At 34.2% G+C, this 27,399-nt stretch overlaps 1 pseudogene; it reads right to left on the minus strand.

The window, feature by feature from the left end:
* Positions 1–15,205: 15,205 nt before the first annotated feature.
* LOC110817381 (agamous-like MADS-box protein AGL80 pseudogene) lies at positions 15,206–15,882 on the minus strand (annotated as a pseudogene).
* Between the last annotated feature and the right edge of the window lie 11,517 nt (positions 15,883–27,399).

A 27,399-nucleotide genomic window follows, 5' to 3' on the forward strand; every position in this document is an offset into this window, starting at 1 on the left:
AGCCTCAAAGTTTAAAACAAAATACAAAGTCTGCTCCAAACGATTCCTCTTGAAGGGAATCTAAACGGGGTGAACCATAATTTTTTTCCTAACCTACATTTAAGGGGGGATTTGATATGGATGAGTTCTAATACTCAGTAAAATAAATAGAAATACTGAAACACAAATACATTTTAAAATATTCATTAATGCACATTTAATAAAAAATTAATTATAATTTTAATTAACAAATTCAAATCAAAAGTTATCGCCAATTATTCATATCCAAATCAAATGTCGAATTCATACGAATCCTCATGAAGACGCTCAATACTGTATTCAATGGGTTTACACAACTCACGCACGCAGGATGAAACTCATCTTTTGACACAATGTTTTTAATACTAATTTATTATGTAATTTATATTACACTGATTGCAAACCGACATGCGCAGCCGCTTACACCTATTTCTAGATAGGGCAAACGAGATATCAATTAGTCATGCCTTGTTATTAAATAGATACAAACATACATTCACAAATATTAAATACAAATATAACTCTCTCAGGTCTCTCAGGTTGCCATCATTCATGCCATTAAGCCTTAGAGCATGAATATCAAATCATTTAGAGTCTCAAGGACAACTGAACTACTGTTTCGTTAAGGGACCAAAACCGACACCCATATTCTAGCAGTTTCAGAACAAATAATCAAAACCAAATTTCCCTCAAAAGAAATATGGTAAACTAGATTTAACTAGACTTTGTGTTTGTTAAATTTTGACTCTTTATTTTATTACTTAACTTTTTAGATTCTTTTATTCTTGTTTTATTTTTTCTTTAGTCTTTTAATTTCAAGTTTTTTTAAATGTTAATTCTCATCCTTTTATAATTACTTATAGATTTACAATTTCTTTCTTATGAGTTTTAAATTTATAAAATTATTCTTAGAATTTTAAGATTTTATTAATTTTATTAGATTTATTCTTTTAAATTAACCACATCATTTTTTGCTATACCAAATTTCCAATTTATACAATATTTTTAAAATACCAATTTGTCCAGAATTTACTTAGTTTATCAAATTATAGATTTTATTTATTTATTTTACCTTGTGCTCGAGGGAATTTACCCTCCGACCCGCATCTGCAGTATGGGGAGCACATCTACGAAGACACCTCAGCATCCATAGAAGCCTACTAGGTCAACACGACGCGCAAGGCTTACTGGAATGTGCAGAGCTACTTGGAGTGTAGTGGCACTCCCACACACATACCCTATGTGCAAATGCGCACCAGCACGGATCGCAGTGCCATGAACATGCCTGCACGATTATGATGACAACATTTAAAACTATTATCATGATACAACTATTAAGACAATGACTATAGGTCTGACAACCTATCTATATGGTGGATTGTAATCGGTTATTTAAAGTACATCTCCAACAACTTAAAAAAAATTAAAAACTAAACATCCTAATACTCGATTCTTGAGGATAATTAAACCTGTTGAACCATATTAGTCCATTATTCTGGTTGTTCTTATTCGTGAATGGCACCATCATCTTCACCTGTTCCCCGCTAGCAAACCCTACATAAAACTATTGTTGTACTTACGAGTTCATCCTGTCAACGAACCACACATATGGCTGCTGCTGCTCCTGCGCCAAAGAATCCTCCTTAATTTAAGCTATCATCTCCCGAGGACCCTTTATGACTCCTTCGTCTGGTGGTCCGCTAAGGCTGAAGTGACTTGCTAAGTGTTTTTATCTTATTCTAGATTTCTTTAAGGTGTTGTTCAATGAGCCAACCCAAATCGTTGAGATCAATGAGGTTGAGTTGGTGGAGGGAATTCCCGATAAGACTTTGGAGCATGACCTACGTGATCTCCTTCTCGCAATCATCCTTGCACTAGTTGTTCAATTAGTCAGTTGTCTAGGTGATCCTTTAGTGTAAAAAGCTATCTCGATTCATCATCTTCTTATTCTACTCTATCTCGAGCATCCTTTCAAAGTCAACAAGCACGCGTTAGGTACCTAGAAGAGAAGGCCAAACCTCTGGTTGCGAGTCATTGGGGCTGTAAATGAATGTATAGGCTTTAACGTCGTAGAGACTACTGAGTTCGCTCACTTTCTTCATCTGCCCCTTCTTCCTTTTCTTAAATGTGGTTTTTCTTGTGGGGTCATTAGGTGATATAGGCAAACTTAACTTTCTTTATACTCTTGGTCTGTTGTTTTATATGGCTTAAGAGAGGGAATGGGTATATATAGAATGAAACAAGGGTTGAAGAATATTAGTAAAGCATGGGGAGTGAAACATTGAATATACCATGTGAGGTTAGATGTACTGCATTCTAAAACTAGAAGTGGAGTGTCGAAATCATCTCCAGAATGCTATGTATTTAATATGGAATATGGAAAAATATTTTGATTTAAGGAAATGTTTCACAAAATTTAATTAGTGAGTTATTGCAGGGCTCCACTTATACAAAATTCCTTTAATCATGACTGTCCTATTTAATTAAGAGCTAATGTTTCACTATAGTCAATCTGTATATCTATTCTCTCCTACATTATTTGATTTTGTATGCATTATGTAGAATATGATTATTAGAGTGCATGTTTATTTGATTTTTTCTTTATGGAAGAATATTTTAATTACAATTATTAAAGTCAAAATATGTCTCTACAACCAATTATATACATTTAGTAGACAATTAGTTACTATATGCAATCGGGCTTCCATGTTTTTCATTCTTTACGCATATCAAAAATGATATTTTTTTCATGAAGCTGTAGTAAACAATCAGTAATTATTTTGAAAAAAATATTCATTTGAAGATCATATATGTTGAAAAATATTTATAATACATAATAAAGCTTACGAAAGAAGGAAAAGAAGAAGAAAATTATGTATCTTTGCTTTCAATCAAATATGTGCAACTAATAAATCTACTACACTAATGATAAGATTGCTTTCTTTCTTTTTTGAAATATTTCGGCTGATTTGTTAATTATAATTCTACCCTACCCATCACATTTTTTTAAAACATAAACTTTATATAAAATAAAGACATGAGATCACATATGTCTATTTCTCTCTATACGTTTATGTATGTGAGTGCCATTTTCATGTATATGTTCAACAAAAAAAAGATGAGGGAGCCTATAATGGTTTTATATTGAAAAAGCATGTATAGATGGCAAACCTCAAGTAAGGATATTTGTGTTTTGTTCTCAATTAGCACATATGTTTTACATGTTCATTCACTTTCTTCATCAACCTCTTCTTTTTCTCGAAAGTGGCTTTTCTAGCAGAGTTGTTAGTGATATTGGCAAGTTTAACCTTCTTTATAGTCATGGTATTGGTCGTGTCTGGCCAAAGAGCAAGATGGTATATATATAGAATGAGACAAGGGTTGAAGATTTATTTATAATGGATGTGAAGTAGAACATTGAATATACCATGAAAGGTTAGATTAAAACTACAAATGGATTGCCCAAATCGTATCTAGAAATGTTATGTTTTTAATAGGACATATGGAATGATCTTATGATTAAAGGTAATGTAATTTACTAAATTTATTTAGTGAATTGTTGCATGGTTGCACTTTTATAAAACCATTCAATCCCAACCGTCTTTTTTAATTAAAAGCTAATGCTGCACTATAATGCATGTATATATCTACTCTCTATTATATGTGTAGGTGTGTAAAAAAAATGAAATGAACGAGAAGATTGCTAGAATATTTAATTAATTTTCTCTGTATATTTGGGGTTAGTTAAATAAAGAGAGAGGGAGAGAAAAAAAACTTGAAATTACTTGTCTTAAGGTAGTAAACCATGGCAATGAAATGGAAGATTGATATTGCTTATAACTAGGCAGTAATAATTGCATATAAATAGGTCACCCATCCTTTGTACTAAGCATCCCATTTTTTTCATATAGAAAATTGATATTGCTTTTGGTAAATTTCCAATATAGTCCTCTAATTATGATAGTTTGCATTTTAACCATAAAAGTCTTTGTTTTAGTCCCAACAATATGTTCACTTTTAGTTGTTTTTTTTCTTTTTAGTGCTCATATAGCTAAAAACAAATGTAGAAAATGTTAGGGCTTATAGACATCCAATCAAAACAAAATACTTGCTCCAATTCTCACAATCTATAAGTTGTTTTAGATGTGTGATGTAGAGTAGACTATTTTATGGTTGCTTATGTCACTTTTTATATGATGCTCTTGTTTTATACTCTAAGGTCTCATGTATTTTAGATGATGCTAGTGGTTGGTTTTGGCATATAGGCATAACTTATGGCTGGTTTTGTAAATCTGGGCGTTATTGTTAAGAGTTATATTACTTCTCAAAAAAAATATTAATTCTAAAAAATGAAAATAAAATTTAGGATTTAAATCTCTATAGTGACAATTCATACATTTAATTAATTAGTTAGCATGATCTCCTAAAGATAATATATGAGAATGTACAATTTGAATCCAAATTTTTTTATAAAGAGAGAAAATACTATACATACTGTTAGGGAATGATTAGAGTAATTTAATTTTAAAATATAACAATTAAAGTAATATATATGATTACTTTTGTATTGACTTATGTAATAGCCAATAAACTCCTAAAGAAATTAAAGATATATTTTCTGCCAATTTTATGCAGTAATAATATAAAGATGTTGTCTCCCTTCAGTAAAAAAAAATGATACTAGTATGGTTTTAAAATATATGTCTTCTGAACCTCAACAATCCATATTTGCCTATAAGATAATTGATTTTAAAAAAAAAAAAATTGAAATAAAATTTATCAATTGTAATTAACCACTATAAACACAACGAAAAGTACCATCAACAATACATCCAACAACTACAACAGAGATTGACAAAACAAGAAGAAGGCAAAGTCATGTTCAAAAAACAATTAGAAGGAAACAATCCATCATCCATTACTGATTCCAACCTTTAAGATAATTACAATATGCTATAGATTGCATGCTGGTGTACATATAAATAACGGAAAATAGTTAAAGATTATATATCTGTGTGTATATGTATAAAGCAATATTTATTCTCTTTGCTATTTAGACAACATTGCTATTACATCACAATAATATGACATATTTAGCAAATTAAACAAGATATTGTCCAAACTGTTTAAAAGAGCTAGTTGTAAGTGTACACATATACTTCTCATCAATGCTCTGAATTGGTAGTATATATGTGACTATAATTTTTTTGTCTTTTCAAATATAGGGAACAAAGATAGATTATTCTATATATCTATAAGTTAATATAACCTGAAATAAATCAAACAAAATAATTGAACAACATATTTATAATTTTAGCATATTTTTCCTAATACACGCATAATATTCATATTAATAAATATATTAATTATTTGAGATATTTCAATTAGATAGAGGTTTTCTTTGAGGAAATTATTATTCCTTAATGCCATTATCCTAAATTTTAATTTAAAGATTGGAAGAGCGTATCCATATGTATTAAATTCTATACAAAAATCTTATTTGAAATCTAAATAAATTTGAGCAGCTAGCTAGCTTAATCTTCCTCCTATCTAGACTGAATTTCTACGTATACTACATCAACAATGCTTATTTCATCGCTCCATTAAGTAAAAAAAATAGAAAAGAAAAGAAGAGAAAAGGGCATTATGATAGCTTAAAATTACATTGAGCATGCAGGGGGAAGAGAGAAATTAAAGAACGAAGAGTTGTACTAGTACAAGAGATATAAAATATTAACGAGAAGATTAATCTGAAGAAAATCATAACACAAAGAAATCCAAGTACATTTATGCATGCGACTCGATGACTACGGCTATGATGATGACAGTTACAACTATTATTATGACTACAACTATTGAGACAACGACTACGACGACTAAAAAACTGATAACATATCTTTATAGTGGAATGTAATTGGTTATTTAAAGCACATCTCCAACAACAATCCAAAAAATTTAAAATTAAATATCTTTATACTCGATTCCTAAGGGCAGTGAAACACACTGGATCATATCAGTCCATTATTTTGGTCGTTCTTATTTGTGAATGGGATCATCATCTCTACATGTTCCCCTTATGCTCACTGAGGTTGCTGTTGTGCTTGCAGGTTCATCCCATCAACTAACCACGTCTGTAGTTGTTGCAACTTCTCCATAGGATGATCCTCCTTGATCTTAGTGAATGTCTCCCTACGACCCTCCATCACTCCTACGACTGTCGCCTCTTGAGGCTGAGGTAACTTTCAAAGTGTTTCAATACACTATTTTATTTCTTTGAGGTTTTGTTCGATGAGCCAACTCAGAGCGTTGAGATCAATGAGGTTGAGTTGGTGGAGGGGCTTCTCGATAAGATTTTGGAACATCATATGCGCAAGATCTCGATTGTCCTTGCATTATTTCTTCAGTTGATCGGTTGCCTTGGTGATCCTTTGGCATAAGATGCTCTCTTGATTCATCATCTTCTTGCTTTGGTCCATCTCGGGCATCCTCTTAAAGTCAGCAAGCACGTGTTGGGCTCCGAGAGGGGAAGGCCAAACCTCTAGTTTTGAGTCATAGGGGCTGTAAATGATTGCACAGGCTTTGACATCGCACAGAGTGCTGAGTTCACTCACTTTTTTCATCAACCCTTCTTCCTTTTTTTAACGTAGCTTTTCTTGCAGAGTCATTAGTGACATAAACAAGTTTAACCTTATTTCCAGTCATGGTGTTTTGTCATGTCTGGCCAAGGAGCGAGAGGGTGTTTGTATAAAATGAGACAAACATCCAATAGTTATTAGTAAGGAATGGGGAGTGAAGCATTTTAATATAGTAGAATATATCATGTAAGGTAAGATGTGGTGCATTTTAAAACTGCAAGTGAAATGTTCAAATTATCTCGAGAAATATTATGTCTTTAATAGGGGATCTAGGAAAATCTTGTGATTTAAGGAATATAATTCACAAAATTTAATTAGTAAAATGTTAAAAGGCTGCACTTATCTAAAATCATCCAATCCTGACCGACACTTTTCATAACAAGTTATTGATTCACTGTAATGCATTTATATACCTACTCTCTCTTGCATTATGCCCAGCATGCATTCACATCTTATCTAAACAATTATGTGAGAAAATGAAATGTTACAATTAATATCAATATAATTAATTCTACAATCCATAAATAAAACAGGCTGCAAATTTAATTTTAAACAAAGTAACTGAACTTAAGCACGTTTATATATCACGAAATTGACATATTCACAAAAAAATAAATAAATACATTCAACACATTTTTAATATAAAATGGTTGATATCAGAAGTTAACAGATTGTATAAAAAGGCATACAGGTGATAATTTGGCTGATTTGTTAATTTGTTATATAAAATTCTGAGTAGACATGTTCTTCATTAATGGGAACTAATGCCATCCCTTAATGATCGGGCCAAAGGCCCAATAGTTCCAATTCTAGGATCTTTACTTCATTACCAACTGCCTTAATAGAAATCAATCCTCCTAAAAGTTAAATATAATTAAGGCATGATAATACTTGCAAGTGGTAATTCTCTACCTCTACAAAAATAAGAATAGAAAATTCGACTCTTATGTAACACAAAAATAGATATATAATTTATTGTACATAAAAATTAATAAAAATAAATTTTAATAACTCTATCATATGTTAAAATTAATTATAATATAACCAGATGAACAATTAAAATTTGAATACTAGACTTTTCACGTGGATGTTGGTGTTATACACTTTGACAGTAGTGTATAAGTGGTTTCATTGTATTATTACATCTATCTTCATTTTTTAAAAGTACTTATGTTGTGTCTTATGAATTTTTGAAACTGTTATCATAAAAGTATAAATTTGTTTTGAATCAATTGCAACATCATACTACAGATACTACAATAACATACTATAATATTAAAAAAAATTTAAAGTATAATTTATGTCACTGGAGTTAAATATGGTCTTGTTTTATATCAGTAACATTTTTTTTAATAGCAAAAGACTTTATATCATTGATTTTTGAGTATTTATATGTGTAAAAGAAATTCAATATACTAATTGCTGAAAATATTTGAAATTAGCTATCGAAGATATTTTTCTGTATTTATTATTCTATGTGATTGTATATATTTAAATATGTATATGTATATGTATATATTGTACATTTCTTCTTGCGTTAAGTATTAATTAGCTATTCACAGATTGTTGAGTTCAAAAATTATTTATTTCAGTTATTTTCTATATTCTGAGCATAATAATTGCATCACGAATCTATTTATAATCATCAGGAATAATCCAATATATTTGAGTTATTTAAAATATTGCATCTTTTGACTAAAATAAAATTTTTAGAATTATATTTAAATTTCATATTAATCAAAATATTAATTGTTTTAGATATTCGGATTATATTGGGATTTTCTTTGAGGAAAATATTATTCCTCAATGCCATTATCCCAAATTTTAATTCTATGATCTGAAGAGCGCATCATATTTATTAAATTCTATACAAAAGTTTTATTTGAAATCTAAACAAATTTAAGTATCTAGCGAGTTTAATCTTCTTCCTAACTAAACATAATTTCTACATATAGTGCATTAAAAATGTTTCTGTACTCTCTGAATTGAGTATAAAAAAAAAGAAAAGAAAGAAGAGAAAAGGGCATTCTGATAGCATAAATTTATATTGAGCACGCATATATTTTAACAAATAGTAATACAGCCACGTCAAGTTGGGAAAAGGGAGAAATTAAAGAATGAAGAGTAGCACTAGCACATAAAATTTAAAATATTGAGGGGAAGATTAATTTAAAGAAAATCATAACACAAAGTAATCTAAGTACATGAATGTATGGACCCGACAATTATGTCTGTGAGGATGACAGCTACAACTATTTAGACGATGACTATGATGACTAAGAAACTAACAACATATCTCTATGGTGGAATTTAATTTGTTATTTAAAGTACATCCCCAATAACACCCAAAAAAATTCAAAATCAAATATCATAATTCTCAATTTCTAAGGATAATTAAACACACTGGACCATACCTATAATAACTGGAAAAAGAGAAAGAAAAAAAAGAGGGAGAGGGAAGGGAAAGACGAAATCATTTTGCAGAGGGGAGAAAACGGCGTCGTTTTGGAAAAGGAAAAATGACGTCGTTTTGCAAGGGGGAAAACGACGCCGTTTTGAGGAAAAACTGGGATGATTTAAGTAGGGGGCGGGGGAAGGAAGAGAGGAGAAGAGAAAAGAAAAGAAAAGAAAAAAAAAAGAGGAGAAAAAAAGAGCAGAGGAAGAAGGGGAGCGGGAGAGAGAGAGAAGAGGAAGGAAGGTTCTAGAAGGAGGGAGAAAAGAAGCGGAGCGGAGAGAAGAGGAGATCGCGGACGGTGATAGCAGATTCGGCCGAAAGAGGGAAAAATGGAAATGGGAGGTACGGTACCAAACTCTAAATGTGTGTGTTGATTTGATTGTGAACTGGTTGGATGTGTGGCGTGCATGGCCACGGCTTACGGAGGTAGGGGTATACGGAAGAGGCTGGGTGAGGATTTGTAGTGAGGCAGGTGGAAGGAAGCGGACCGAGTGAGGATTGCGGGAGGAGAGAGAGAGAAGGTGACAGTACAGGCGGAGGTCGGGAGAGAGATAGGAGTGCAGAGTGAGTGGAGGTCGGGAGAGAGAAAAGAGGTACGCGAATGAAAGAAGTGACCGCGTGAGGATTGCGGGAGAAGAGAGATAGAAGGTGACGGTACGGGCGGGAAAACGGTGTAGGAGAGAGCGGACTGTGTGAGTAACGCAGAAGGAGATAATGAGATGTTGTGGTGTGAGGACGTAGTCTGAGAGAGAGATAGGTAGAGGCAGTGGGGAAAGACTGGGGAAGGGTACAATCCGCGGGGTGAGTGAGGTGAGAAGGATGGTGTGGCGTGATGGTGTGGCGGGAGGTTATAGCCCGAGAGAGAGTTAGAGAGAGTCAGGGAGTGAATGTTGGAGAAGGAAAGGATCCACCGGGTGAGTGAGATGCTTGGGGGAATGGAGTGGGGTAGAAAGAGCTTTGGGGGAAGAAGGACGGGGTGAGTAGGGGCAATTAGGACATGTCGCAGGCAGCGGGCGGAGAGAGAGACAGTGGACGAGAAGGAGTGGTGTGTGTGTGTGTGGCCAATGGGGGTCGATAGGTAGACGATGGTTGCCGATATTGGTGATGCAAGTGAATGAAAAAGGTGTGCGTACGTGGCCGGTATAGGTCGAGAGATGGTTAGTAGTCGCCGATATCAGTAACGAGAGGGAATGATCAGAGTATGTGTGAGTGGCCTAGTATAGGTCGAGAGATGGCTAACAGTCGTCGATGTTGGTGACGAAAATCAAATGAATGAAAATGGTGTACGTGCGTGGCCTGGTATAGGTCGAGAGATGGTTAGTGGTCGCTGATATCAGTGACGAGAGGGAATGATCAGAGTGTGTGTGAGTTGCTTGGTATAGGTCGAGAGATGGCTAACGGTCGCCGATGTTGGTGACGCAAGTGAATGAAAATCAGGTGTGTGTGAGTGGCCTGGTATAGGTCGTGAGATGGCTAACGGTCGCCGATGGTGGTGACGGGAAGAAGGATTAGAGTGTGTGTGTGTGGCCTGATAGGGGGTCGATAGGTTAATGATGGTCGCTGCTATTGGTGACGAAAATGATTGAAACTCGTATACGTGCGTGACCCACTAGAGGTCAATAGGTGTCAATGGTTGCCAATCTTGGCGGTGAATGGTACCACTGGCACTCCTGGAGTGCCGTCAAGGAACGGACACCTAGGGTAAGTAGAGTTGTAGGTGCAGGAGGAATAATTGGAGTTCAGTAGTGAACTATTGGTAGAGGCATAGGGTTTTATATTGTTGCATCTCATGCATGTATTTTGAGTTTTACCGTACTGAGTTAAATGAACTCACTCTTTCCTTTTTATAGATAATGTAGGGATGGAGTTTGGATCGAAGTTGTTGGATTCCGAACCTAGTGTGTAGAGTATAGGATGAAGAGTTTCATTTTGTTTTGACTGAATGGAATATATAGAATTGATGGTAGCATAGATATTGAGTATGGTTGTATTGTGTGCGATGTCTTGTCCATGATTGTAGGATTATCTTAATCGTTGGGTAGTGCTAGCGTTTCCTTTTTACAGATGATGTAGGGATGGAGTCTAGATCAAAGTTGTTGGATTCCGAACCTAATGTGTAGAGTACAGGATGAAGAGTGTCGTTTTGTTTTGACTGAATGGAATACGTAGAATCGATGGTAGCATAGATATTGAGTATGGTTGTATTGTGTGCGATGTCTTGTCCATGATTGTAGGATAATCTTGATCACTAGATAATGGATTATGCTACTGTTTCCTTGTGCATGACCGTTTTGTTATGGAATTGGTTGCTTGTTAAGTACGTCCAATATGGAAAAAAAAATGGGGCGTTACAGTTGGTATCAGAGCAAATTAAGAGTACTAATGATGGGTGCCGCTATTATACAGGTGAGTCGAGGGAGGTGATGAAGAAGGGTAGGGGCCGACCCCGTCGTGAGCCCACCCCAGGGGCCCCACGACGAGCCCTGGGATTTCACCATGTACCACTCGCTGCATTTCAAGGGCGACCCCCGTGTCACACTGTGCCCCCTCCCGTACAGCCGAGATAAGCTGCTGGTCCATCGGCAACCCATGCAGAGCAGTCCGGCGTACAGCAGGAGGACTTTAATCGGCTGTGCAGAGTGGTTGAGAGCCTAGATACCGTGATTAGAGATAGAGAGTTGTGACAGAGGCAGCATCGGTGCCACAACAAGGGGTCCCCATATGGGGGTGGATACGAGCAATATTGAGAAATACCGAGGGCTGAACCCTCCTGCCTTCAATAGGGGGTCTGACCCACTGGTGGCGGAGGATTGGATAAAGAAGACAGAAAAATTATTCAAAGTGATGACTGTGACTATAGAACAGAGAGTACAGCTGGCTACATTCATGTTAAGAGGGTCCGTCAAACGCTGGTGGAAATTGAAAAGAGGGGCCTTGGTCCCACCAATCACCTAGGAAGTCTTCCTAGAAGCTTTCAATGCAGAGTATTTTTCAGATTTTCTAAGATAGTGAATGGAAGTGAAATTTACTGAACTTAGACAAGGGAGGTTGTCTGTGGTGGAGTACGCCGAGAGATATATAGATTTAGGCCGGTTTGTGCCCGAAGTCATGATGAATGAAACTAAAAAGGCCCGACGGTTTGAGAAGGGGTTATGGTCAGAATTGTATCACCGAGTGGCTATGTTTGCATTGCCTACATATCAGATGGTATTGGAGAAGGCACAGCTGATAGAGGCACTGTATAAGGAACAGACTGACAATAATAAAGGACCCTCCAATTATAGATGACCGCCACCATCTTCTAGTCAAACACAGAAGAGGATGAGAGTGGTTTAGGAGGCAGTCCCGGGTCATCAGATGGCCCTGAGCAGCGGGATGTGCCCATGGTGTGGTAAAAACCATGGAGGACTGCCATGTATGAGTGGCAGTCGAAGCTGCTATCGGTGTGGGAGCACACAACACTTCGTACGAGATTGCCCCCTCCTAAGAGATTCTGGTCGGCCGTTGCTTCAAGGGCAGGTGTTTGCCATGACTGTTCCGAAGGCGGCCGCTACTTCAGGAGTAATACAAGGTATACTTTATAATTCAAATATTCCTGCTAGAGTACTAATTGACACTGGTGCCACACATTCATTTGTATCGCCTAGGTTCGCATCTAGACTAAGGATAGAGCCTTGGGGGTTGGACCGGGCATTGGTAATATCTACACCAACTAATGGCGCTTTATGTACTGATGTAATATTTGACTCTTGTGGGGTAGAGAAAGAGGGGAGGAAGTTAAAGGTAGACTTAATTTTGCTAGACATACAAGATTTTGATGTAATACTGGGTATGGATTGGCTTGCGGTCCACCACGCCCATGTAGATTATTTTTGCAAGAGGGTAGTGTTTAAATTGCCAAACGAAGAATCTGTTTCTGTATGGGGAAAATCAATGAATAAATGAGTGTTACGTTGAAAGATATGTTAGTATGAATATATGCAAGAATTACCGTTTATCTATGTCCTTGACAGGGAACGAGGGTAGGAGACTTGCACTCCAGGAGATACCAGTGGTCAGAGATTTTTCGGACGTATTTTCAGACGACCTGCCGGGGCTGTCACCCAGTAGAGAGGTCGAGTTCACAATAGAACTTCAGCCCGACACCCAGCTCATTTCCAAGGTTCCTTATAGGATGGCGAAGTCAGAACTAATGGAGTTAAGTACACAGTTACAAGAGTTGTTGGATAAGAAGTTTATTCGACCTAGTGTGTCACCATGGGGGGCCCCGATATTGTTTGTTAAGAAAAAGGATGGGACTATGAGAATGTGTATTGATTATAGAGAACTGAACCAAGTGACAATAAAGAATAAGTATCCATTGCCCAGGATCGACGATTTATTTGATCAGTTACAAGGGGCACAAGTATTGTCAAAAATAGATCTGCGGTCGGGATATCATCAGCTACGGGTAAGAGCTGAAGACATTGCTAAGACGGCGTTCCGTACCAGGTATGGTCATTATGACTTCCTAGTGATGCCTTTTGGGTTAAAGAATGCGCTTGCAGTGTTTATGGATCTGATGAATCGGGTGTTTCGACCCTTACTGGACCGCTATGTCATTATCTTTATAGATGACGTATTGATCTATTCGAAGGATTCGGGAGAGCATGTAGAACATCTAGCAACGGTGCTAGGGATGCTCCGGAAGGCCAAATTATATGCCAAGTTTAGTAAATGTGAGTTCTGGTTGGATCAGATAGCATTTTTGGGCCACATTGTGTCGAGAGATGGGATATCGGTGGACCCAACAAAGATAGAAGCAGTGGTGAAATTGGAAAGGCCTAAGACTGTGACAGAGATCAGAAGTTTCCTGGGGTTGGCGGGGTACTACCGTCGGTTTGTGCGAGGATTCTCGAGTATTGCGGCGCCTCTTACCAAGTTAACAAAAAAGAATGTGAAGTTTGAGTGGGATGAGAAGTGGACGAGAAGGAGTGGTGTGTGTGTGTGTGTGGTTGATGGGGGTCGATAGGTAGACGATGGTTGCCGAGGTTGGTGACGCAAGTGAATGAAAATGGTGTGCGTGCATGGCCGGTATAGGTCAAGAGATGGTTAATGGTCACCGATATCGGTGACGAGAGGGAATGATCAGAGTGTGTGTGAGTGGCCTGGTATAGCTCGAGAGATGGCTAACGGTCGCCGATGTTGGTGACGAAAATCAAATGAATGAAAATGGTGTGCATTCGTGGCCTGGTATAGGTCGAAAGATGGTTAGTGGTCGCCGATATCGGTGACGAGAGGGAATGATCAGAGTGTGTGTGAGTGGCCTAGTATAGGTCGAGAGATGGCTAATGGTCGCCGATGTTGGTGACGCAAGTGAATGAAAATCAGGTGTGTGTGAGTGGCCTGGTATAGGTCGTGAGATGGCTAACGGTCGCCGATGATGGTGACGGGAGAGAAGGATTAGAGTGTGTGTGTGTGGCCTGATAGGGGGTCGATAGGTGAATGATGGTCGCCACTGTTGGTGACAAAAATGATTGAAACTCGTGTGCGTGCGTGGCCCACTAGGGGTCGATAGGTGTTAATGGTTGCCAATCTTGGCGGTGAATGGTACCACTGGCACGCCTGGAGTGCCGTCAGGGAACGGACACCTAGGGTAGGTAGAGTTGTAGATGCAGGAGAGAAAATTGGAGTTCAGTAGTGAACTATTGGTAGAGGTATAGGATTTTATATTGTTGCATCTCACGCACGTATTTTGAGTTTTACCGTACTGAGTTAAATGAACTCACTCTTTCCTTTTTACAGATGATGTAGGGACGAAGTCTGGATCGAAGTTGTTGGATTTCGAACCTAGTGTGTAGAGTACAGGATGAAGAGTTTCGTTTTGTTTTGACTGAATGGAATATGTAGAATTGATGGTAGCATAGATATTGAGTATGGTTGTATTGTGTACGATGTCTTATCCATTATTGTAGGATTATCTTGATCATTGGATAATGGATTATGCTAGTGTTTCCTTGTGCATGACCGTTTTGTTATGGAATTGGTTGCTTGTTAAGTACATCCAATATGAAAAAAAAATGGGGCGTTACAATACCAATCCATTATTCTAGTAGTTCTAATTTGTGAATGGCACCATCATCTCTGCCTGTTCCCCGTTCAGCCGGACATAACACTGTTGTTGTGCTTGAGGATTCATCCCATCAACGAATTGCATTTGCGGCAGTTGTAGCCTCTGCACCATAGAATCCTCCTTGATTTGAGTGAAAGTCTCACCAAGACCCTTCATCACTCCTTTGTCTGTCGCCTCGTGAGGCTGAGGTGACTTGTTGAGTGTTTCCATGCTCTTTTGGATTTCTTTGAGGTGTTGTTCGATGAGCCAACCCAAATCGTTGAGATCAATAAGGTTTAGTTGATGGAGGGACTTCCCAGTAAGACTTTGAAACATGATACCGTTATCTCCTTTTCGCGATTATTGTTGTGTTGCTTCTTCAGTTGGTCGATTGCTTTAGTGATCCTCTAGCACAGGAAGCTCTCCTGATTCACCTTCTTCTTGCTCTGCTCCATCTCGGGCATCCTCTTAAAGTCAGCAAGCACATGTTGGGCTCCGAGAGGGGAAGGCCAAACATCTAGTTGTGAGTCATAAGGGCTGTAAATGATTGTACAGGCTTTGACATCACAAAGAGTGCTAAGTTCACTCACTTTCTTCATCAGCCCTTTCTTCCTTTTCTTGAATGTGGCTTTTATTGCAGAGTTGTTAGTGATATAAGTAAGCTTAACCTTCTTTCTACTCATGGTATTTTGTCATGTGTGCCCAAGGGGCGGGAGGGGGTACATATAAAACGACACAAGGGTTGAATAACCATTAGTAAGGAATGGGGGTGGAGTGTTTTAATATAGAAGAATATACCATGTAAGGTAAGATGTGGTGCATTCTAAAATGCAAGTGGAATGCCCAAATTATCTCAAAAAATGTTGTCTTTAATAGGGGAAATGGAAAAATCTTTTGATTTAAGGTAATGTAATTAAAAAAATTTAATTAATAAATTGTTGTCAGGCTGTACTTATATAAAATTATTCAATTGTGGCCATCCCTTTTAATTAAAAGCTATTACTTCACTATAATGCATGTATCTACCTACTCTTTCCTACATTATCCCCAGCATGCATTCACACTTGAAGTCAATTATACATGGCAACCACACATACAAATATTATCTCTTAACCATCAACTAATATGGCCATCACCTTCTAATCCAACTTAATTGTATGTCTTGATATCTTACAGTTACCGCCATTTTATTTTTTAATTTTTTTTTTAAAAAAATACAAAAACCATAGATATCTTTTTTTTCTATATTTGAGTTCACATTACATACTAATAATAATTTAAATTTATACTTTTAAAAGTCAATGGTATTAGTTAGAAAGTTTTTGAACTAATAGTTGAACTCAAAAAAATACAACAGATTAATATGCCATTACCTTGTAATTAATAGGGGATTTTGTGATATTAAAATACTTTTTTTGAATATGTTAATGTTTGTATTTATGTTAAATGTGAGAAATGTATTTGATTAAATGTATTATCTTTTGTTTTGTACTTTGAGTCCTTATTATTACTCTATCAAATCTAAATAAAAATAATTTTTTTTTTAATGCTAAATTTCTAAAATATATTGATTTTTACCCTCTCATGTCTTTTCTCTACTTTTACTGGTTTGATCATTATATTGTTAATATGATTTTTATTCAACTAAATTAACTTATATATTCCATAACACAAGAACAAATATTATCGTAATATATATCTATGTATATATATCATAACTAAGTTTTTATGGTATTAGAATACTGTTGGAGTGTAATTAGTAATTATGTTTTGGATGGAAAATTTTGAAATCTTACAAATTAAAGTTTGCATGTCGAGCAAATTAACTATAAACCAAGTACGGGCCAGATGTTTGTTTTCTGATCCAATTGATATATACATATATATATATACATATATTTACATGTAATATATAAGGTAGGGATGGAAGGAATACATGTTGAGGTAGGTAAATATATATTGAGATGTTTGTATATGTGTATGGAAGGGTGAGCATCTAAATTTTTATGGTGTATAGGTAAATATCAATAGAAAGAAAAATATCAACCACAAAAACACAATTTTTGATGGTCTTGTTGTATCATGTCATATAATTAATTTTTTTCTTTATGAATTATATAATCATATATATTGCAATCATAATGAATTATGTAACATATAGATATAATTAATTTACATATAGATCAATTAAAATAAAAATTATTATAATTAAACTAATTAGCTCCCTAATTATTTAATGAATCCTATGGCATATTAACCTAGTTTCCTTCAATATAGATATGGGAATAAATTATTTCAAATTGTATACTATATATACGTTTTGATGCACTAAAATATTTTGTGTGTGTATATATTTTCTTCTATATACAATTAAAGATTTAAATAAAAGATTCTACATCCAGTATTCTATATTCAAAAAAGTGTAATACATACATATATATATACCTGCATATATAATTGCTTTCCTTTTTTATTGCCTGCCTAACTCAACTTTTAGGGAGATTCATTTTTGAATTGCCAATGTGCATTTGGAACTCAAGCCCACAATGTGATGAACAAGTTACACAAATATTTATTTTTATATATATAATAAATTAGCCGCACGCAAGGAACCGAATTCATAAACACTTCCTCGATTACCATCATCGTACCATAATTATATATACGCACCTTTTCTTTTGACTCACTTTATGCATATATATATATAAGACTTGCTCTCTAGCTAATTATAATGATTTGCAAACATTTCATATGTAATCTTGTATTTGTTTTTATACTCTTCTAATATAGACACAATAATAATCAGTTCCCAAGTCACAACAAAGTTTTAAAGTAACCAAAGAACTGCCTAGTATCTTCTTCGATCTTCAAAAGGCCCGCAAATCAAAATTAACAACACACATATATACATGCAAGAACATATTACATCATTCTCTATATCTATATTAAGATCTTGTACAAGTAGACAAGAAAAATTAAATATATATACTGATAATTTTCATAATCCTCCTATAGCCTTAACTACCAACACCCCCCTTCATTTTCTTTTCTTCAAAGAAAAAACTCCATGTATTAGATCCTTGATGCAAGCTTGATGCGACGTTAATTCACCAGCTCAGTGAACCTGTTATAACCATAGACAACTCTAAATATCTACTCATTCTCTTAGGTATAAGTTAGAAATCAAAGAAAATGACCATATTAAACATGCTAATTAATTTACCCTCTATATTAGCTTCAATTATCTCCTATAAGAAAAAGTAAAAACTTGAAAAGTGTCAAATTGAGTATCATACAATAACATAAGTAGAAAAGTAAGAACTGCATGTGTAACTTTTACAACGATTCAATAGTTAAACAAACAAATAGAAGAATCAGTGTAAACCAGCATTGTATGAGTTCTAATGGTACCTATACATACCCACTAAATAGCCTCTTTCATTGACTAGTTAGAACCAATGTTATAGCGTCATAAACCCATCTAGAGGGCTAAAGAAATAGTCGAAACTAATAAAAAATCCTCCTATTCAATTTGATACTCCAAGATCAAAAAAATTCATCTTAAATCACTCCTTAGCAACTATCATCTCCTGATTCATCACTAGTCCAAAATCCTAGGTAAAGCTATCATAAAAGCTATATTACTCACTAAAATCACCAATACTTATCTTTTAAAGGTTCGGATCCAATTAAGTGCGGATGCTTTCGAGATTCTTTACCTACTTAGGCTTATTAATTCGCCAAGTTATTGAAGTCTCTAAACTTGAAGTTGAGTTTATCTATAAGTGAAATCATCTTCAGTAGTTTTAATGTCAAGATTGTTGATATTTTTCAAATTTGTTTCTTACTTAGCTTATCAATTCACCACGCTGAAAAGAAAGTTGTGTAAGGAGGCATGCTTTTTTCTTCTAACTTTTTTTTTATTTTATAGTATTACGTGAAAATTTTAACTTTTTAGGATGTCATCAAACAAATATGAGAAATAGGAGTTGGTATTTGTTAAAATAGGAAATACATCTCTTTACTCAAGTTGATGATGAAATAGGGAGGACGATTAGTTCAGTTTCGACAAGTGACTACGTGCTTTATTAGATAGTTAGAAGATTGGGTAGTGTTTTAAGCATTGGAAATATTCATCAATTGACTATCTCAAACGTACATAAGCTCCAATATTCTACCATTCACTTCCTCTTACAATTTCTAAAATGTCAAAATAGTTAATTATTACAAGATAAATAAAAATAAATTGTTTTAGAAATAAGAAAGTTAAAAACAAAAAAATTTTGGTATAAGTACGTATATGCATATATATATATATATAGTTAAGGCATAAACAATTATATCTAACTCATGAAAGAATTCTTTGTTGAAATGTAACTTATCTTTTGATGTATCTGTATGAGGCTATGACGGGGAATCATATAACAGATGTTTTAAGAAGATGCTCTTTTCATGTTTAGCTTCTATTTCAAATCACCTATATTATCATATAATTTTATTCTTAAATTGTGCTTTTCATTTTCCAAAGGGTGGCGATTTTGTGTTTTCTTGTAATTCTCTCTTTAAAAAAGAAGGAACTATCCTTATTGATAAAATTATTTTTTATTATTCAAAGAGAAAAAGGACATGCGACTGCCATTTTATTAATAAAATTATCTTTTAATTAAGGAAAAATATGTGATACTTAACCTACAGCAAAACCCTTAAAAAGATTTACCCCCAAAGAAAATTTTAGGTTACTTTGCCAATAAAGAGCTAATTGTTTGGAATTAATTAATAGTGTTCTGCATAAAATGAACTAATAGAGTAATATAATAAGATGAATAAAGATTAAGATGATGTTGTATGGCTATTTTCTTTGATAAATAAAGTTTATCTTACTTTGTAAAAAGTTCATGATAATTAGAAAATTAAAAAGTGCTATAATAATAAACATATAAATATATACTTCATTAATTATGTAAAATAGTAATGAATAGCTAAAACCTATAACGCAAACTATATATAAGAAGATACTTTGAAATTATATTTCCTAAATATAACATCTTGAACCTTCCAATTAAGGAAGTTAAGGGTAAATGATGCATCCCAAATTTTATGATCGATATGTATGCATGAGGGAGCTTCGCATGTAGAGCAATCCTACAGGGAATCCAACATTTAAAAATATGTCCCTAGGTCTTTTTTGGTTCACTTTTTCCATTTTCTTGTATATATAACAAATTTTTTTTTTGGCCTAAGATAAAGTATATTTGTATTAAATTAAAAAATGGAAGAAGCCCATTCAGGAACAAGAAAATGCATCGTAATTTGGATTTTATCTCGATGAAAAAAACATCAATGATGAGATAAGAATTTATATTCTTGGCAATAGTATATGCCTAATAAATTATTGTATTATTGGATCATATTTGCTAGTTCTAGTCGATAAAATTTCAAGCATTTTCATAAAAATGACTAATTATAAGTAGCTTCATATATCAGTAGTGAGTTGTTAGCTAATAGGTAGCTTTATGTATTATTAATCAAATTCTACGTGATACCAAAGATGCGTAATATGAAAGATGTATGGGAGGTTGTGTTGAGATGGTGATATTGACGATAGTGGGAAAACAAGTTGACTAGTCGTTGTGGTGTGGGATGAGGCGTTAATAGGAAAAGTGAATAGGAATTTACAGAGTTATAAAGCTCTAGAAGATATGCACTATTTTCAAGTATCTGTGAATGAGTGAGAGGGAGCAAGAAAGCTGGGTAGAAGAGAGGAACGAATGGGTTTGAAAGGATATTGGTAAAAGATTGGAGATATTTGGTGGGTGTAGGTGATATGCATGCTTTTAGTTGTTTGTTTTTTCTTTTTAATGCACATATAGCCAAAGGAATGCTTGTTCCAATTCTCAGAATCTATAAGGTATCCATTAACTCACATAAGCATGATCCTTGGAGCTTCTATACATACAATATGAAATTCACGCACAATCAAAGTTAATCAATTCTATGTAGACTAGTTTAGACAGTTAGATGTCTCAAATAACCCCTTCATATTGTTGTTAAACTTCCTTAAAGAGATATATCATCACACATACACATATAGAAAGTTGTTATAGATGTGTAATGTCGTGTTTATAGTATGTTGTTGTCATTTATGCATTTGTTTGCTATTGTTTTATGCTCAAACGTCTCATGTATCTTAGATGATGCTAATGGTTGATTTTGCTATATAGGCATTCCTTATGGTTGGTTTTATAAATCTAGTTGTTATGGATAAAAGGTATATTACTTTTCAGAAAAATATTACTTTAAAATATAGAATTAAAATGTAGGATTTAGATTTTTTAGTAACAATACATACATTTTATTAATTAGATGACACAACCTCTTAAAAATAATTTACAAAAATGCCTGATCTTTTCATGAAGATTTAGGAAGCTCAGTTCATAGACCCAAAAATAACAAAAATTTGAGTAAGCTTACTTCTTATGAGTTTTCTGATTTCAGGCTCATAGATGACGAATTATGCAGATTTGGGGACCGTATTTGGGTCCCTGTCGCTATCAGAAGGGATGTTCTCAAAGCTACCCATGCCTCTAAGCTGTCCATTATCTTCAGAAGTACCAAGATGTACCGGACCTGAAGCATCAATATTGGTGGCCTAGAATGAAGGAGGACATTGTCGACTGTGTCTCTCGATGCCTTACTTGGCAACGGGTTAAGGCAAAACACCAGAGACCTGCTGGTTTGTTGCAAGGCCTTCTTATTCCAGAATGGAAGTGGGAGCATGTAACAATAGACTTTGTCACCGGCCTGCCCAGAACCTGTTCTGGTTGCAATGCCATATGGGTCATTGTTGACAAGTTGACCAAGACCGCTCACTTATTACCCATCAAAACGACAGATTCCACCAGCAGATTAGCCCATTTGTACATCGATGAACCCTCATCTATTTTTTCCGATTGTGATCCTCGGTATACCTACGATTTTTTGGACAGTTTTCAAGAAGCACTCAGTTCTGGATTATACTTCAACACTACTTATCTTTTCCAAACTGATGGTCAGTCTGAACATACTGTCCAAACAGTAGAAGACATGTTGCACGCTTGTGTCCTCGACTTTAGTGATAATTGGTATGAGTATCTTCCCCTGTGTGAATTTGCTTATTATAACAATTATCATTCCAGCATCGGCATGGCTCCATATGAAGCTCTGTACAGTAGGCCCTGTCATTCTCCCACTTGTTGGAATGAAGTCGGGAACCAGTATCATTTGGGACCTAATTTAATCTAGGAGACTATTGAAAAAGTTGCTATCACTTAAAGGAATTTAGCCGTTGCCTAAAGTATCCAGAAAAGCTATGCTGACAACTGTAGAAGACCTTTAGAATTTGCAGTTGACGGTCAAGTCATCCTTAAGATCTTCCCTTACAAGGAAAAATTTTGATTCGATAAGAAGGAAAATTTGATCCCCTATTATGTGGGACCTTTTTAGATCGTGAAATGTGTTGTACCCATGGCATACTACCTTTCTCTACCCCAAGAGTTTATGAGTCTGCATGATGTTTTCCATCTCTCCATGCTCAAAAGGTGCCACCATGACTCTTCTCACATCATTTCTCACCAAGAGATGCAGGTTCAAGCTGATATGACATACGAGGAGCTCCTCACAAAAATCCTTGATTGGACCAACAAGGTTTTGCACAACAATAGGATCCCCATGGTGAAGGTGTAGTGGCAACAACACACTCCGAAAGAGGTGACCTGGGAGTTGAAGAATGAGATGAGAAAGAAGTTTCCAGATCTAATCATAACAAATTTGGGGGATCAAATTTTCTAAGGTGGGGGAATGTAACACCCTGAAAACCTTCGTGCTTAATTTGTAATAAGAACCTCTATTTATTCAGGCCTTAAGGTCATTTAAAACCCCTTAATATTTCGTATTTTTAATTTTTTGGATGAATATTGTATTTCGTAATTTAAGTTTTGTATTTTATTTGATTTGATAAATCTTAAAACTAATTGTTTTATTTTCTCGTAGGAAAAAATTTATTTTACTTATTATTTAAATAAATTTAAGGAAAATGGAGAAAAAAGTAGAAAATCCCATGGGAAGGATCCCGCTCGCGCAGCTCTGCTCGCTTGGGTGACGTGCCGTCTCTGTTTAGGTGGCATGCCTCTAATTTTCATGCCACTATCATGTTGCATCGTCCATCCATTGGTCACATGCGTTAATCATCACATCACACTTTTTTCATTGACTTTCTCTCTCCTCACAAGTTTTTGCCACTTGGCACAAATCTGATGGTCCTCATTTTCTATAAATAGTGACTGCCCCTTCACCATTTCTCCATCACTTCCATTTTCATTCTTCCATCCGCCAAGAGCTTTAAAGAGAGAGGGAGATGAGAAGAAGAAGAAAAGGCATAGAAAACATTGAGGTTTCGGTAAGGAATTCAATATTTACTTTTAAACATCTTAAGGAGCATTTCTAGAATAAAATTAATAAGGTTTAAATTAGTGATTTCATGGTTAGTTTTATGCCTAAACTAAGTAATTTCACATGTTAATGCATGTTCTATGATCGTGCATGAACTTGTTAATTTGCATGTGTAATTTAGATGAAATAAATATTGATATGTGATGCAATATGGTAGAAAAATGATTAAGCATGAAATGATGAACAGACATGAGAAACATGTATTAATATTGGCATGCATAATGTATAAAGTGTTTCGTTAGACTTTTTATCTCTGAGGGATTTCTATTTCTCCCCCATCTGGTCTGAAAAAACGTGAGAGGATCGCTCCCAGTGGATGACAGCATACCCTCTGACGAGAGTGGTGATGCATAATGATTGTAAGGGTCATCTTAAGCGAAGTATGGTCGTGGCCATAGTTAACATGTAGGACCACTGTGGTTTGTACGACTGTGGTCATAAATCGTGTCATGGTTTGGCAAGCTGTAAATGTGATATTGGTTTAGCAAGCCATAAATGTGTTGTTAGTTTAAGAAGACACAAATTGCTGTTACAAATTAAATGAATTTTTCATTCCACATGGGCAGCTAGGAATCTGTATGGCCCTCAATAGATGAAAGTCGGAATAACTTCACAAAGAATGACACAAAAATAGTGCATATCATGATTTGTTTGATTTTCTCTATTTTCAGCATGATATAGTTGATTGATATGATATGACTATGATATGATATTTTCTTTAAATAAAATAAATTACTTTCATAATTTAATAAAGAACCCTGACATGATTCTTGATGGTAAGAAATGATGATACCTTTAATTACCTTTAAAATCTTATGATGTTATTTAAATATTGTTTTCCTTACTGAGTATATAGAACTCACTCATTTCCATACCCCCCTCTAGATAGGGAAGATAGTGAGGAACTAATCGTTGACCTACCACTTGAAGTCTTTGAGGATCCCGTGGATCCATAAACTTTTATAAATGAATGACTTGTCTTGCACTTTGATGAGTCCTTTTATATAATTATAGAAGTGGCCCTTTCCGTATTTTGATATTTTGTATTTTGACGTCACTTTTGGCCTTAGTTATACATGTAATTGGGAACTCATATATTTTATAAGGGATTTATAATAAATTGCTCCGCTGCATATATTTAATTCTTACGCACTCGTAATCTGTTTCTGTATCTGACACCCTTACGCGTTAAATAATATTTGGGATGTCACGAAAGACATCTTAATTTTCAAAAAAAATATTACTTTTAAAATATAGAAATAAAATTTAGGATTTAGATTTTTTAGTAACAATTCATACATTTCATTAATTAGATGACACAAACTCTTAAAGATAATCTATAAAAATGCACAATTTGAATCTAAAATCTCTTATAAAGAGAAGAAATACCAATCATATTGTTAGAAAAGATTAGTATGATTCAATTTTAAAACGGTATAATAAAAGTAATGTATATGAATACTTTGGTATTGATTTTTATAATAGCCGCAAAATTCTTAAAGAAATCAAACATATGTTTCCTGCCAATTTAATGCAGTAAAAATATAAAAGTGTTATCTCTCTTCCAATAAAAAAATAATACTAGCCTCGTACTAATATATATATATATACCTTCTCATTGACACTCTATATTAGCCTTTAAGATAATTATTTTTTTTTTCCAAATGAAATAAAATCTAACAATAGCAATTAACCATTACAAACACAATAAAAGTACCATTAAACAATACATCCGATAACCATAATATAGATTGAGAAGAAAAAGAAAAAGGCACAACCATGTCCCAAAAACAATTAGAATGAAACAATTCATCATCCATTACTGATTCCAACCTTTAAGATAATTATGATGTTCTACAGATTGCATACTGGTATACATATAAAAAACTAAAACTAGTTAAATATTTTATATATAACCGGCAATTTCGCAAGTGCACAAAATTGTTTAAATAATAAAGTGATAAGTAGAGTATCGTCCTACGAGATTGTGTATCAAGTACCATAATTATAGAAATTCTATTATTTCTAGAAATTAAAATTTAATAATAATTTAATAAAAACAAAATGATTAAATTAATGAAAACTATCTATGTAAACCCATCAGAGTCATTGATTTCACTTGAATCTTAGGTATATATGAGTTTTAATTTCACAATTAATTTAATCTACTATGCAATGATTGAACAAACCTAATGTACTTTTGGTTTTCCTCCCAGTATTCTCTAGGTTTATCAATTAATAACTACTAACTTTTTATAACAATTACGAATTTAATTCTACTAAATCTGTGATAATTCAATTTCTCCATGTTAACTCAAACATATAACTCTCGTTCAAATCACAATTAACGATTAACAATATATGTCTAATTAATAGAATTTCACTCTCGATACTCTAAAACCATCAATAACTAATTAAGCTTTGACTTGGCCAAGTCTCAACCAAATTAATTTCAATATTGCATGCCTCCTTTTTTCCTTTTCAAAGCTGCTCATTTTTCCTCTTTAGAGATGCTTCCTTTTTCCTTTTCAAAGAAACTTCATTTTTCCTTTTTAGAGCTGCTCATTCTTCATGTTCAGAATTGCTCCCTTTTTCTTCTTCGGAGTTGCTTCCTTTTTGCTCTTAAAAACTACTTCAATTTTTCTCTTTTCTTCTTCTCTTTTCAGTTTTTTTTCTATTTTCTTCACGAAACCTACATCAAGAATTTTTTCATTAAATGACTTTTAACTTAAAAGGGTATAAAAATATAATAAAAATAGAACGCATCAATATACGTCTATGTATACATATAAAACAATACTTATTTTACTTGCCACCCAAGCAATCGCAATAATATAACATATTTAGTAAATTATACAAGATATTGTCTAAACTACTTAAAGAAGCAAGTAGCCAGTGTACACATGTACTTCTCATCAACACTCTAAATTGGTAGTATATGTGTGAGTGTAATTTTTTTGTTCTTTAAAATATGGGAAACAAAGATAGATTATTCTACATAAGTATTAATTAGTTAAAAGCCAATTTATAACTTAATTTAACGTATTTTGCCAGATACAGGTATAATATTCATATTAATCAAAATATTAATTGTTCTAGATGTTATGATTATACCAAGACTTTCTTTGAGGAAAACATCACCTGTTAATGCCACTATCCCAAATTTTAATTTCAAGATCCAAAGATTGTATCCATATCTATTAAATTTTATACAAAAATCTCATTTTAAATCTAAACAAATTTAAGGAGCTAGCTAGCTTCATCTTCATCCTAAGTAGATTGAATTTTTACATATATTACATCAATAATGCTTCTATCCTTGCTCCATTGTGTATAAATGAAAAGAAAAGAAAAGAAACGTGACATCCTGATTCCAAAATAGGGCACAGTGTCCAAATGAGCATACATAAAATCGATATTTATATTGCAGCAGAACTATACATCCCATACTAAATTTACAAAAGACTGTATCCTGAGGCAATATTGACATCTACCTTTTAGAATACAAAATATTAGATAGCATAATTATAAAAACTAGCCTTAAAGTTTAAAACAAAATGCAAAGTTTGCTCCAAACTATTCCTCCTGAAAGGAATCTAAACACGATTTTTCAGAATTTTTTTCCAAATCTACATCTATGGGGGGGGGGGGGTTGGATATGGGTGAGTTCTAAAGAGAAATAATGCAACATAGATACGTTTTAAAATATTCAT

The sequence above is a fragment of the Carica papaya genome, chromosome 2, assembly GCF_054855325.1.
Source record: "Carica papaya isolate Zhongbai chromosome 2, ASM5485532v1, whole genome shotgun sequence".
NCBI classification, from domain to species: Eukaryota; Viridiplantae; Streptophyta; class Magnoliopsida; order Brassicales; family Caricaceae; genus Carica; species Carica papaya.